Source organism: Mesoplodon densirostris, chromosome 5 (assembly GCF_025265405.1).
Source record: "Mesoplodon densirostris isolate mMesDen1 chromosome 5, mMesDen1 primary haplotype, whole genome shotgun sequence".
NCBI classification, from domain to species: Eukaryota; Metazoa; Chordata; class Mammalia; order Artiodactyla; family Ziphiidae; genus Mesoplodon; species Mesoplodon densirostris.
The window spans coordinates 62,694,590-62,707,779 of record NC_082665.1 but is presented as its reverse complement, the minus strand read 5'-3'; the positions used below and the strand labels follow the sequence as shown (position 1 = coordinate 62,707,779).

General features: G+C 39.5%; 1 protein-coding gene across 1 annotated transcript in view; it reads left to right on the top strand.

The window, feature by feature from the left end:
• Window positions 1-13,190, top strand: part of LSAMP (limbic system associated membrane protein) — a 663,395-nt gene that overhangs the window by 602,982 nt on the left and 47,223 nt on the right. The gene's annotated exons all lie outside the window — the stretch shown is intronic.

Sequence of the window (13,190 nt, the reverse complement as noted above, 5' to 3'; positions counted from 1 at the left end):
TATAGTGTCTGGCCTTACATCTAGTTCTTTAATCCATTTTGAGTTTATTTTTGTAGATGGTGTTAGGGAGTGTTCTAATTTCATTCTTTTACATGTAGCTGTCCAGTTTTCCCAGCACCACTTGTTGAAGCGGGTATCTTTGCTCCATTGTACATTCTGGCCTCCTTTGTCATAGATTAGGTGACCATAGGTTCATGGGTTTATCTCTGGGCTTTCTATCCTGTTCCATTGATCCATTGATCTATATGTCTGTTTTTGTGCCAGTACCATATGGTCTTGATTACTCTAGCTTTGTAGTATAGTCTGAAGTCAGGGAGCCTGATTCCTCCAGCTCCATTTTTGTTTCTCAAGATTGCTTTTTCTATTCGAGGTCTTTTGTGTTTCCATACAAATAGTAAAATTTTTTGTTCTATTTCTGTGAAAAATGCCATCGGTAATTTGATAGAGATTGCACTGAATCTGTAGATTGCTTTGGGTAGTATAGTCATTTTCACAACATTGATTCTTCTAATCCAAGAACATTGTATATCTCTCCATCTGTGTCATCTTTGATTTCTTTCATCAGTATCCTATAGTTTTCTGCGTACAGGTATTTTTGCCTCCTTAGGTAGGTTTATTCCTAGGTATTTTATTCTTTTTGTTGCAATGGTAAAAATATACAAACAGCTCATGCAGCTCAATATCAAAAAAACAAACAACCCAATCCAAAAATGGGTGAAGACCTAAATAGACATTTCTCTAAAGAAGACATACAGATGGCCAAGAAACACATGAAAAGATGTTCAACATCACTAATTATCAGAGAGATGCAAATCAGAACTACAATGAGGTATCACCTCACACCGGTCAGAATGGCCATCACCAAAAAATTTACAAACAATAAATGCTGGAGAGGGTGTGGAGAAAAGGGAACCCTCATACATTCTTCGTGGGAATGTAAATTGATACAGCCACTATGGAGGACAGTATGGAGGTTCCTTAAAAAACTAAAAATAGAACTACCACATGACCCAGCAATCCCACTACTGGGCATATACCCAGAGAAAACCATAATTCAAAAAGACACATGCACCTCAATGTTCATGGCAGCACTATTTACAATAGCCAGAACATGAAACAACCTCAATGTCCATTAACAGAGGAATGGATAAAGAAGATGTGGTACAGATATACAATGGAATATTACTCAGCCATAAAAAGGAACGAAATTGGCTCATTTGTAGAGACATGGATGGACCTAGAGACTGTCATGCAGAGTGAAGTTAGTCAGAAAGAAAAAAACAAATATCATATATTAACGCATATATGTGGAATCTGAAAAATTTGGTATAGACAATCTTATTTACAAAGCTAAATAGAGACACAGACTTAGAGAACAAATGTATGGATATCAAAGGAGAAGGGGGGAGGGGTGGGATGAATTGGGAGATTGGGATTGACATACATACACTATTGATACTATGTATAAAATAGATAACTAATGAGAACCTACTGTATAGCCCAGGGAACTCTACTCTGTGTTCTGTGGTGACCTAAATGAGAATGAAATCCAAAAAGGAGGGGACATATGTGTACGTATAGCTGATTCACTTTGCTGTACAGTATAAACTAACACAATATTGTAAAGCAACTATACTTCAATAGAAAAAGCATATATATGAATATATGCATATATGTATGTATATAACTTAACACAAAGCAGATGTACTATACATAGTATTTTATAACAAATATATCTTTTTTATGACTAGATAGCATTATATTACATGAATGAAATTTTCTTAAGTGAATACATTCATAGGAAAAGCATGACACATAGTAAGCACATAATAAATACTAGATATAATAATGTGAAATATTTTGTGATAATCTTTTCCTTGCTTTGGTTTGTAATTTTACAATTATACAGCAATCATGGAAAAAAATAGGTTAGTTTTGCTTGTCTGTAACTTTCATAGGAGAGGATTTATACTGTATTGATTGTTTTATTTATTTCACACCATATTACGTTTGGGAGATTGCCCATGTTGCCACATAGAACTGTCATATTTTCTTTGCTGTCTGGTATTCTGCTATATGAATATGCCACATTCTATTTACCCTCTACACAGTGTGGGTGCTTCCAGTGCTGCTATGAACATCTCTGCACATAGTAGTGGAATTGCTGGATCATATGCACATCCTCAGCTTTAGTAGATATTGTTAAAATGTCTCCCAAAATAGTCAGTTCAGCCTACTGACTTTGAAAATTCAACTTTTTAAGGAGTTTGGCCCTTTTATGTGATATATATTTTAAATACATTTTTCATCTTATTATTTATGTATTAACTTTGTTGATAAGGTTTTGTACTGTGGAAATTTTTTTACTTTTTATAGGTAATCAAACTAATAAATCTTTTTTTCTTCGTGGCTTCTGTGTTTTATGACTTGCTTAGAAAGGTGTTCCCTTCTTCCATATTATCAAACTCTAGTCTTTTCTTTTAATACTCTTATAGTTTAACTTTTAATTTTGAATCACTTGACTTATCTGAATTTGTTTTGGTGAATACTTTTTTTTTCAAAATTGGAATAGTCTGTTGTTTCCAACATGATTCTAGCAACAATAAGAGAAAAACATAATTCAATAGGTAGTTAATTACAGTATTGACATACAAAACTATGTTTTTTCTAAATGTGACTAATACCAGTTAGATAATGACAAAAGAACCCTATTCGCTAGAAATAAGAAAATATAAAATATATGAGAATAAGCCTAATGCAAAATTCTCAAGACTTAGGAAGAAATTGATGGATAAAGAAGACTTAAATGTGGTATCTTATTCTTGCATAGAAAGAATCAAGATTGTAAAGATATAGATTTAACCTATAAATCTAGTATAAACCCAATAAAGGACCAAATATTTAGTTTTTGTTTGATTTAAAGGATGATTCTAAAGTTCATGTGAGAAAAATAGGTGAAACCAATCAGGAAAATTCTGATAAATGACCATTCATCTCTTTCATTAAAATGTATTAAAAGCTATGGTAATTAGCATAGTAAGAGATTGGCCTAGGAATAGTCAAAAGGAATCCAAAAACAGAACAGAATCAAGAAACAAACCACGTTGTAATTAGGAGTAGTATTTAAAATCATTGAGAAAATATGATTAATAGTATTACTAGAACTAGTCCAAGTATATATGAATATAATTCCTGAAGCCTTTAATCCATTTTCCACTCATGTGCAATAAAGTCAACGCTTTCCAGAGCTGTTTAATTGTATCTATCCCTGATGAGAATGTGAGTTCCATAAGAGTTAAGAATAATATCTTTCATCTACTTCCTCTGTTTCTTGTACTTCCTGTTTAAATTACTGGCCGGCACATGGTAGCAATAGGTTATTTGTCAAATGACTGTATATAAATGTACTCGGAAGCCATGCTCTACTCTTCAGATCATAATCCACTTGTATATGTATTTTTAAGTATTTAGGTCTTATTATACCAAAAATGAATATTTTGAATTGTTATTCTTATTCAGCATTGAGTTGCCCCATCTCTATCCCCTTTACTCCCTTGATGGTTAATTCCTACTTTTTGTCTATAGTTATCTTCTTCTGTTTATAAAGATCTCAGAAAATAAATGAACAGGTAAAGAAATTAAGTGTTAAAAAATAAGTAGTTTTATTCTTCATCTATATCCAGTTGTTTAGAAGAAATCTCCACTTGCATGTCCTTTAAGCATTCAAATTTAACATATGAAAACTCAGTTTATGACCAACCTCCCCACCACATAAAAATATCACCCAGTCCACAAATCAGTCAAACTAAGAATTTCGGGGTCATCCCTTTCCCTCACTTGCCACTTTAGTTAGAGTTCAATGTGTGAAAGTAGCTCCCACCCATCAGACTAAGGCAGTCTTGTGGGGTTTCTTCATTTCAGTCATTTAAACTACTGTGGTGGCCTTTTCCTCTCCCCTTGTTTTTATTTAAAAAGAAGTGGAGGAAACATCCTTACGCAGTGCTTTTTAAATGAAGTGACTTGTCAAGTCAGAGGCTGTGGCAGTAATCTGAAATGCAGTAAATTTAGCGATTCTCACTTGCACTGACAACCTGTCATGCCCTTGAAACATAAATAGCAGTGGAGACAAATCGCTGCTGTTTTCTTATTAAGTGTTGGCCCACTGGCCTGGTAACATAGCCTTCCAGGAGCGCCTGGACCCAGCCTGGGAGGGCGAATGCTTTCCAGAGCAGGCTCAAGCTGCCTCCCGGTCTCTCCCAGTCCACCTCTCCAGTGTACCCGCAACGCTGTAGCCAGGACCCTCACTCCCACTGCAATCCATCTGCTTCACAGAGAGGCTGAAAAACCCCAGCCAGGATTGACGGGTGCTGGTCCCCAAACTGAACATTAATGGGGTAATTCCTAATTCATACACTTTGGTCGAAAAGCAAGAAACAAATTGCCAGACTCCTTACCTGCTTAAACTATTTTATCTCTTTCTTTTTTCTTTTTTTTTTTTTTTCCATTTTCATCTTATTCACTGGGTTTTTATTTTTTAATTATTTTCTTAATTGAAATATAGTTGATTTACAATGTTATGTTAATTTCTGCTCTTCAGCAAAGTGATTCAGTTATATATATATATATACTATCTTTTTTACATTCTTTTCCACTACGGTATATCACAGGATATTGAATATAGTTCCCTGTGCTCTACAGTAGGACCTTGTTGTTTATCCATTCTACATATAATAGTTTGCATCTGCTAATGCCAAACTCCCAGTCTATCGCTCCCCTCCTCTCCCTCCCCCTTGGCAACCACAGGTCTGTTCTCTGTGTCTGTGAGTCTGTTAAACCATTTTCTTTTCTGGCCTACCCCGATCCCTACCCCCCATTTTTCTCTCCGTTACTTGTTTACTGACTCTAAGCAAGAACAGGTCTCTAAACTGGATCGAAAGGTTCTTTCAGCAGTGAGCCTAGCTGAAGAAGTGAGGCTGAGATTTGGGGGTGAGCCCCACTATGGTCACTGCAACATCAGGCCTGGGATGAAAGGACAGAGGGCCAGATGGGGTCATCACCTGCTTTGTTTTAATTACCTTTCAAAGGCTTCTCGGCAGCCACAAAATTATGCCCAGCAATCCTTGCACAGTTCAGTTGCCCTGCTGAGTTTAACACATTCACTTACAAAATGCCAATTGATTTATGTGACTCTTGAAAACAGCAGCCGCTGCTCTCATCTCTCTTGATATTTAATCCTCAGCCATGGCAGAATCACTAATGATAGGTCGTGGAAGACCCCTACAGTTCTGATGACAATGGTGGAAGATCTTGTTTGTTGCTGCCTCTGACCAGCAACTCTAATCTCTGCCTCACCCCCTTCTTGGGAAATAGTCTAGAAAACAATCAACACCTGCAGGAATTTTTATACCTATTTTATTCCAAAGGAATCTACTAGGTATTTTGGGGGGTTTTGTCCAGTTTTACCTCTTTGCCGTCTCTTCCCCTCATCCCAGAATAATAAAAAAGACAGTGATTCCTTGCTTTATGACATGGTGCTACATCATACAAATGTTCTGTAGTCCCTACTATGGTGGCTTGAATTACTACCAATGTATATATTCCATGTTTAATCTACATTTAGCTCTAGTCTTTTGGCAGCTCCATATTTTTGAGTGCCTACGAAATGCACTCCCCGGCATATTTCAACCTGATACCGACCATGTCAAGAATGAAACTCATTATCTTCACTCCAAAATAAGCACTCTATCCTGATTTTCCGAATGGTACAAACTGCATTCAAACCCAGGAAGTCACTAGCTTTCAACCGACATGCTGTACTTAGGATACACTTCCTTATACCCAAAGAAACTCAGGTGGACTACAAGAGACCCCAGGGCAGGTGAGGGTCCAAGGATGTGCACACATTCCCTTCTCCTGTCCTCATAGACATTGCCACTCTTTCCCTAGACTAGACTCTGCCTCAGCTACCTTCTCAACGTCATGCTCCAGGTAGCCACTGCCAATTAGTCAGGGTTGATGATGACTATTTGACAACCTTGAAGAGCCATCTCCACTTTCACAGCAGTTCACAGGGCAGTTTATTACAATATATGTTGGGACTCAGTGCCAAGAAACTGGCACCAAGAGTAAGTGGTGTTGATATACAAAGGACTTTAAACAAATAAAATTTCCATGGAATTCCATGCTTACACACCCTGTTTTCTCAAGAAAGGAAGTAAGGAAAGATGGAAGGAAGAAAGCTTAAAACAAATTTTTTTAAATTTTTATTTATTTATTTATTTATTTATTTATTTATTGGCTGCATTGGGTCTTCATCACTGTGCACAGGCTTTCTCTAGTTGCGGTGAGCAGGGTCTACTCTTCATTATGGTGTGCGGGCTTCTCATTGCAGTGGCTTCTCTTGTTGCAGAGCACAGGCTCTAGGCACGTGGGCTTCAGTAGTTGCAGCATGCAGGCTCAGTAGTTGCAACACGTGGGCTCTACAGCACAGGCTCAGTACTTGTGGCACATGGGCTTAGTTGCTCCGCGGCATGTGGGATCTTCCTGGACCAGGGATCGAACCCAGGTCCCCCACAATTAGCAGTCGGATTCTTAACCACTGCGCTGCCAGGGAAGTCCCAAATTATTTTGTTAAATGTCATTTTACTCAATACCTTATGGGAGCCAGAAGCCTCCACTGTGTCTTCACTGTGATGCAGAGATACTGAACATAGCAAATCCAGAATCTTCACTCCACCCCTCACACACTAGCCTATGTCCTGCTGTCATATCACGCTGCTCATTTCTCCTGCATGGAGAAGTCTCTTTCAGGCAGGATAACCACATTGCCACACCCTTTTACAATTTGCTGGCTCTGATTCTCTCCACTTGTGTTTTTCAACTTCCTGAAATTTCACTCCTCCCAGTAAGTCTTTCCTAATAGAAGTGCATTCTACACTGTTCCTGTAGCTCCTTTGCTGTTTGTTGGCATTCATGCGCAACCATCATTTTTTTTTTTTTTTTTTTTTTTTTTTTTGTGGTACGCGGGCTTCTCACCGCCGTGGCCTCTCCCATTGCGGCGCACAGGCTCCGGACGCGCAGGCTCAGCGGCCATGGCTCACGGGCGCAGCCGCTCCGCGGCATGTGGGATCCTCCCAGACCGGGGCACGAACCCGCGTCCCCCGCATCGGCAGGCGGACCCTCAACCACTTGTGCCACCAGGGAAGCCCGTGCAACCATCATTTTATATTGCTTTTGGAGGGACCTGTATAAAAAAGTGAGTGAGTCTAAACTTTTAAATACCAGCTTTTATCTCATGTATTGCTTTATTTATTTCTCTTGATGAGGAAGTTAAGTAGACAAATCTTATAAAAGCTGAAGGCTGCCTTTTTTACTTTCTTTATGTATAACTGAGCTACACTGTTTTGGAAATTCCCGAAGTGTCCCATTCTCTACCTCACATGTATACTCAGAAGACAGAAATAGAGCAGATTCTGAGAGCTAACTAGAATCTCTAATAATAAAAATAGTCATGCCTAGTTGGGAAAATGGGCTCCAAAAGTCAACAGACCTGGTTTAAACCTCTGCTCTTCCTTAATATCTTTATAAACTCAGGCAAGTTCCTTAAAGGTCCTCTCTAAACCTGGATTCCTCATCTTAATGGTATTGTGAATTAAATAAGATAATGTCTGAGTCATTTAACAAAGTACCGAGTGTGTGTTTATTAAGTGGTAGCTCCTTCCACCCTTCCTCTGCAAAATTTCTTGAGCACTCCAGCATCCAGCATCATGCTGTGCACTAGGGGTACAATGATGAGCAAAACCAGATGTGGTCCCTACAGTGGAAGGTTAGCTGTCATCGATAGAGTTCCCCTTCAGAGAACTAAACATAGGGGATCTTGATTCCAAACCCAGCATCTACAAGGGCAGAACAGTTTCTGAAAACTGACACCAAGTAGGGGATAATGGTTAAGTATGAGTACAATAACAAAATGCCATGGCCCAGGACTGAAGAGGATGTGTGGATGGCAGCTTCCAGTTGGATGCCGAGAGCTCAAGCTATGTCAGCTAGCTGCCTTTTTGCATGTGAAAGCAAAAACACAAACCGTAATGAATTGGATCTTTCTGGATGCCAGGACATTCTTCATTTGGCCCATATTCATTCATAGAGCCAAAGCCAGTTGTGAATCCTTCCTGGCATTGCGCTTGCCTCTGATTTCTGGGTACTAACTACACCCTTTTGGGGCTACAGAAGGCATGGGGCCAATTTGCATAATCCACACCCTGTTGTGTCTTACTATTCAAATAGGGAACATTTCTACAGCAGAGTAACCAACCCCCTCCCTTCCATGTAGGCTCAAATATCATAATAGTCAAATGCCTCTGTCTCTAGAGAATTCTCTATTCTTTCATTTCTATTCTTCTAACTCTTCCTTATAATCATCCTCATTGTATCACTTCTCTCAGATTTTTCCCCCTCATTCCCTTCAATACATTACTCTCCCCTGTGTCTCCTTATTCTCCTGTGATTGCTGCTCTGACAACTGTGTCCACTGCCTACTCCTTCCTTCTTTCAATCATGGATCATTTACCACTCTTCACCCATCCCTTGACGGGTGATGAGAGGTGGGGATTAGAAGCGGTTTCCACTTTTGGACAGAAAAGTTGTCAAACACTAAAGGGTCTCTCAGGTGGGATATGACACCGAGAAACAAAAACTTCAAAGGATCTAGAGAGAGACATGGCTGGAAATATAAAGAGAACCTCATCACAAGTATTTTTTTCTAGATTTCTTGTGTTTCTTTCTCTCTTCCTTTTTTTAGCATGTCTGTACAGAACGTGATGTGCAAAAAAAGTAGGGGAAGCAAAAACAGGAACAGGTGAGTATGTCCTTAGGATAAAAAAAAAAAAGAACGAAAACATGAAATGTAATGTAAGAACAGAAACTTGTTACAGTATTTGAAGTTAGCATAGGAAACTTCAAATGGCATCATTGATTTGCGATCCTTTTTTCTTTTATTTTTAGATGTAGAAGTTCATAGCTGGCTTCTTCTCACCCTCTTCACCCACCTTTCCAACCACAGACTCACAAACACACACATACATACATATATACCCTACAAGACAAGTGCCACTTCTTTGCTTTTCATTCATCTGTATATGTGTTTGTATTTATAGCCTATGTGTTTACAGTCACTTATAAAATTTTCAAATTTAGGTGAGTAAAGGGAATGTCAACCCTGTTTAAAACTTATGTTCCCTTCTGTAAAAGGATGATCTACAAAGACATTATAAGACTCTTCTCAGAATAGTGGAGAAAAAATAAAATGCTTCATCCATTTCCTAATATATAAGAATCCTTGGAATTCTACTTTAAAGTCATAAAACACTCAAATTTAACAAGTTTTCTAAATTTCATTTCCTGTATCTCACATAAAGGAAAAGAAGTACAGATATCATAATGATTATTAGGGTAGCAGTCTTTTTTTTTTTTTTTTTATTCCAAATAGGGTGTTGGATATCATACCCTGGAGAATTTTCAAGAATAAGCCTGCTGTGTTTAGTGAGCAAATATTTGGGTGTTAGTGAATTGACATGTTGTTTCCTAAAAGTTAGAGTGAATGGTTATTTGTAAATCAACAGCTGTTTGTATGTATGCCTGTGGTTGGGGGAAGGAGGCGGCAGTGGGAGAGAGAGAGAGGAGGAGGAAGAAGGAGAGAATGGGAGAAAGAGAGAGAGAGACGCGAAGGAAAGGTATTTAATTTCAAATGGCTGTTTGCTTCCAGATGCCTAGTTAACCTTGGAAATCTAAATAAACCGACATCTTGGATGTGAACTCTGCAGGTTTCACCAAAGCACGGTCCTCTGAAGGCACTGTACTCCGAAGGTGGCACCTGGCATACTTTAATTGGCGTTATTCCTGGCTGATTTGCCTCTACATCAGGGAACACAGAAGAGAACACTTTCCTCTTGCCACCAGCTCGAGGCCCTTCTTTCTGACTTATGAAGAAATATTAAAAGAACTAATATGTAGAACTTGAGTAAACAGTGGCTAAGAGGCGATATGTTAATTATGTGAAGAGTTTGAAATGTTCATACACTGAGGAGGGTGAGAAATTATTTAGCCTGGTAGCTGAATATTCCCAGGAGACACAAAAGCACAGTAAGCAAAGGGAGATTTAAACTAAACACTAGATCCCAGAACAAATATAACACTCGGCGACATGAGCAAGCTTGTGGAAACAGGTTGAGATGTTTAAAATACCAAAATATTGAAATTTGCATTTCAGGTAAACATTTAAACAAGGGCAGAAAATAACAGATAGGAACAAGAGAAGGGCCCATGTTAGCCATACGGCTTTAGGCCACCAGAGAATTTACCAACAGGTTGAATGTCAGATTCTGGCCTAAGAGTCTTCTCTTGAGAGAATATAGGGAGATGGTGACAGGACCCCTGGGTTGAGAACAGCTAGCCGGAGGGAACTGAAAGAATGGAGAACAGGTGCCCTGCTGTGGACAGATACATGGGGGCCAAGGGAGAGGAGCAAGAGGACCTGAATGCATTTTAAAATTCTGCAACTCAAGATTAACGTGGTGTATTCCATGCCTTGAAACAAGAAACTGCAGTTGATCAGATGAAAGGAATGGCGTTGTGCCCATTTCCACCTGGGGCTATGCTGGTGTCTGTACACCTTTTCCTGAAATAATAAATCTGCATAGCAGATACATTCTCAGGACATGGCCAGAGATGCCCCGCCCAGCATTTCCACAGCAGAGTACTCAGCACATCCTTCCTTCCCCAGTAAAAGGGTATTTTGTTAGGATCATTAAAAGGGAGTGGATTTATACGCCAGCTTCTATTACAGAAAGAACAGAAGGTACAGAAAGTACCTTTCAATACTTGGTTCTCTTAAGCTAGATGATGTGTTGAATCTGACTCTAGTTTTTGCTTGTGTTTCTTAATTCAGTTCAGCTAACTCAACAAACATTTGTTGAGTAATGAATCTGTGCCAAACCCTGTGCTGTGCATGGGGATATTGTAAGACACAGTCCCCGAGGAATTTATAGTCTGGTTCTTTGACTTTCTAGCAACACAAAAGTATCCCTTTCCTCTCAAATCACTGTGGATTAATGAGAAATGCTCAAGTGAACCAGGGGAGATAATGTGTCATGAGTAAAGTCTCCTGTGGGTGCAAGAAAAATAGACTAGCTTCTTGGCACTTCTTGTGCCAGGATAAGAGTTTCAAATGAAGGGTCCAAGAGTTAAAGGAAGAATGACAAGGGCCCAGAGGTATGGTTTAATATTTTACATTTTTGTCAAGACTGTTGGATGAGGGAAGACCGGATAGTCTCTTTTACCTATATTTGGTTTGCATCTTGAAACTCTCCTGCTTTAGTGAACCAACTGTGCACATTGTATGCTGGAGATAAAGGTGGCCATCAGAGTGCGGGAGAGCTAGCATGGGAGAAACAAAAATAACCTTTCTGGGGCCTCCCTGGTGGCGCAGTGGTTGAGAGTCCGCCTGCCGATGCAGGGGATACGGGTTCGTGCCCCGGTCTGGGAGGATCCCATATGCCGCGGAGCGGCTGGGCCCGTGAGCCATGGCCGCTGGGCCTGCGCATCCGGAGCCTGTGCTCCGCAACGGGAGAGGCCACAACAGTGAGAGGCCCACGTAACGCAAAAAGGAAAAAAAAAAAATAACCTTTCTGCCTTATGGGTGGGGGGACATTTAATGGAAAACTCCCCCTTCATCCCCATGTAGTATTGGGGGAAATTCTTCCTAGAGACATGAGATTGAAAATTCATCCCATGATGATTTGTTTTATTATCTTCTTATTGGGAAAAAATGAGACGATGAATACCTACATTGGTATTCATGTAAGAACCGAGGTCCCAAACCCAATAAATATTACTTTATTTTCTCTAGTTCATCTTAATGTCTACTCTCACAGGTGCCAGCTTCCCAAATGGGTAGGGCCTTGGTCGTTGCTAAAAATCATCATTCCCATGCCTGGAACTGGTTTATACCTTTTAGAAATTCAAAATGCAAGGTAGGAATCCATTACCCAGCATTTCTAGGTATGTCATGGGAAGTGAAAAGAATTCAGTATCATTAGCCACCTCTAAGAAGACTATACTCCTTCTCCCTTTCTTCTACTAACAATGCTCTACCTACCTAGGAATAAAGTTGATGGATGCAGGAACAGGGCAGGGCAGAAATCCTAAACCATTCTGAACTCATCTTTTACTCTTTTTTCATCATAATCCACCATTATTCTCAAAATCAATAATGCTGTCTTACTGTAAATCCCACCTTTGCACTCCAGATTTTTAATGAGCTTTATCCTATTTTGGCCGGCAGTTGTCAATGTTGCCATTTGTCTTCAGGGTATTTATATTTAGCTAGAAGATTCTTAGCATCCTTTAGTCAGCATGACCCTCAGTTCATAGTTGCAAGTGTGCTAGAAAAATCTTTTTTTCTTCTCCAAGTCCAAATTCTTCCCAGCTAACCCAGTAAAGTGGACTATTACCCTTTCTAAGATGTCTGTTTTCTTTCCTACCACATTCTACTTCTGTGGCATGAGAAGTTAGGTCTGACTCCTCGCATGAGTGTGGAGAAGAAAAAAGGTGAAAACACAGGCAGGAAATAAGATGGCCTATTGTAAATAATATGCAGCTCTACCCTTACAGACTAATTCTAAAAAGTTTTCAGTAGAGGCATGTGCTAGATAATGTGCAGGACTCCAAACCAAATAATTATAACTATTGCCTTTTTGTTGTTGGGATTTCAGAGTTTCCTCAAACCAGTGTTAGTGACAATTAACAGACTTGAAGCTTAGAGTATTCCTGACAGTTGCGTTACAGAATGTTATCAAAGAGGCCCTAGGTTCTATTGGGAGCCTAGTTAACAGACTGAGCTGACATATTTAGGCAGTGAATGTGTCTCTGTGCTGGCTGGCTGTTATGTTGATTTGGCCATCAGGCAATTTCCAGAAAAGGAAAACAGCTTGTGGCATGCGAACAGAACTATTAATTGGTACCATTTAGTATAGGATGACCAGGAGCAAGTTTTCTTCATGGTGGCAGGACTGTGTTATTTAGCACCCTTCCAGCTGCTCTGTCCTAACCCAACAGCAGTGGGGTTTGTAACTTGAGGGTGAGGGAAGTTGAATTTAGCTGATGTCTATAGGCCTTTCTGGCCAAGCTCTTTC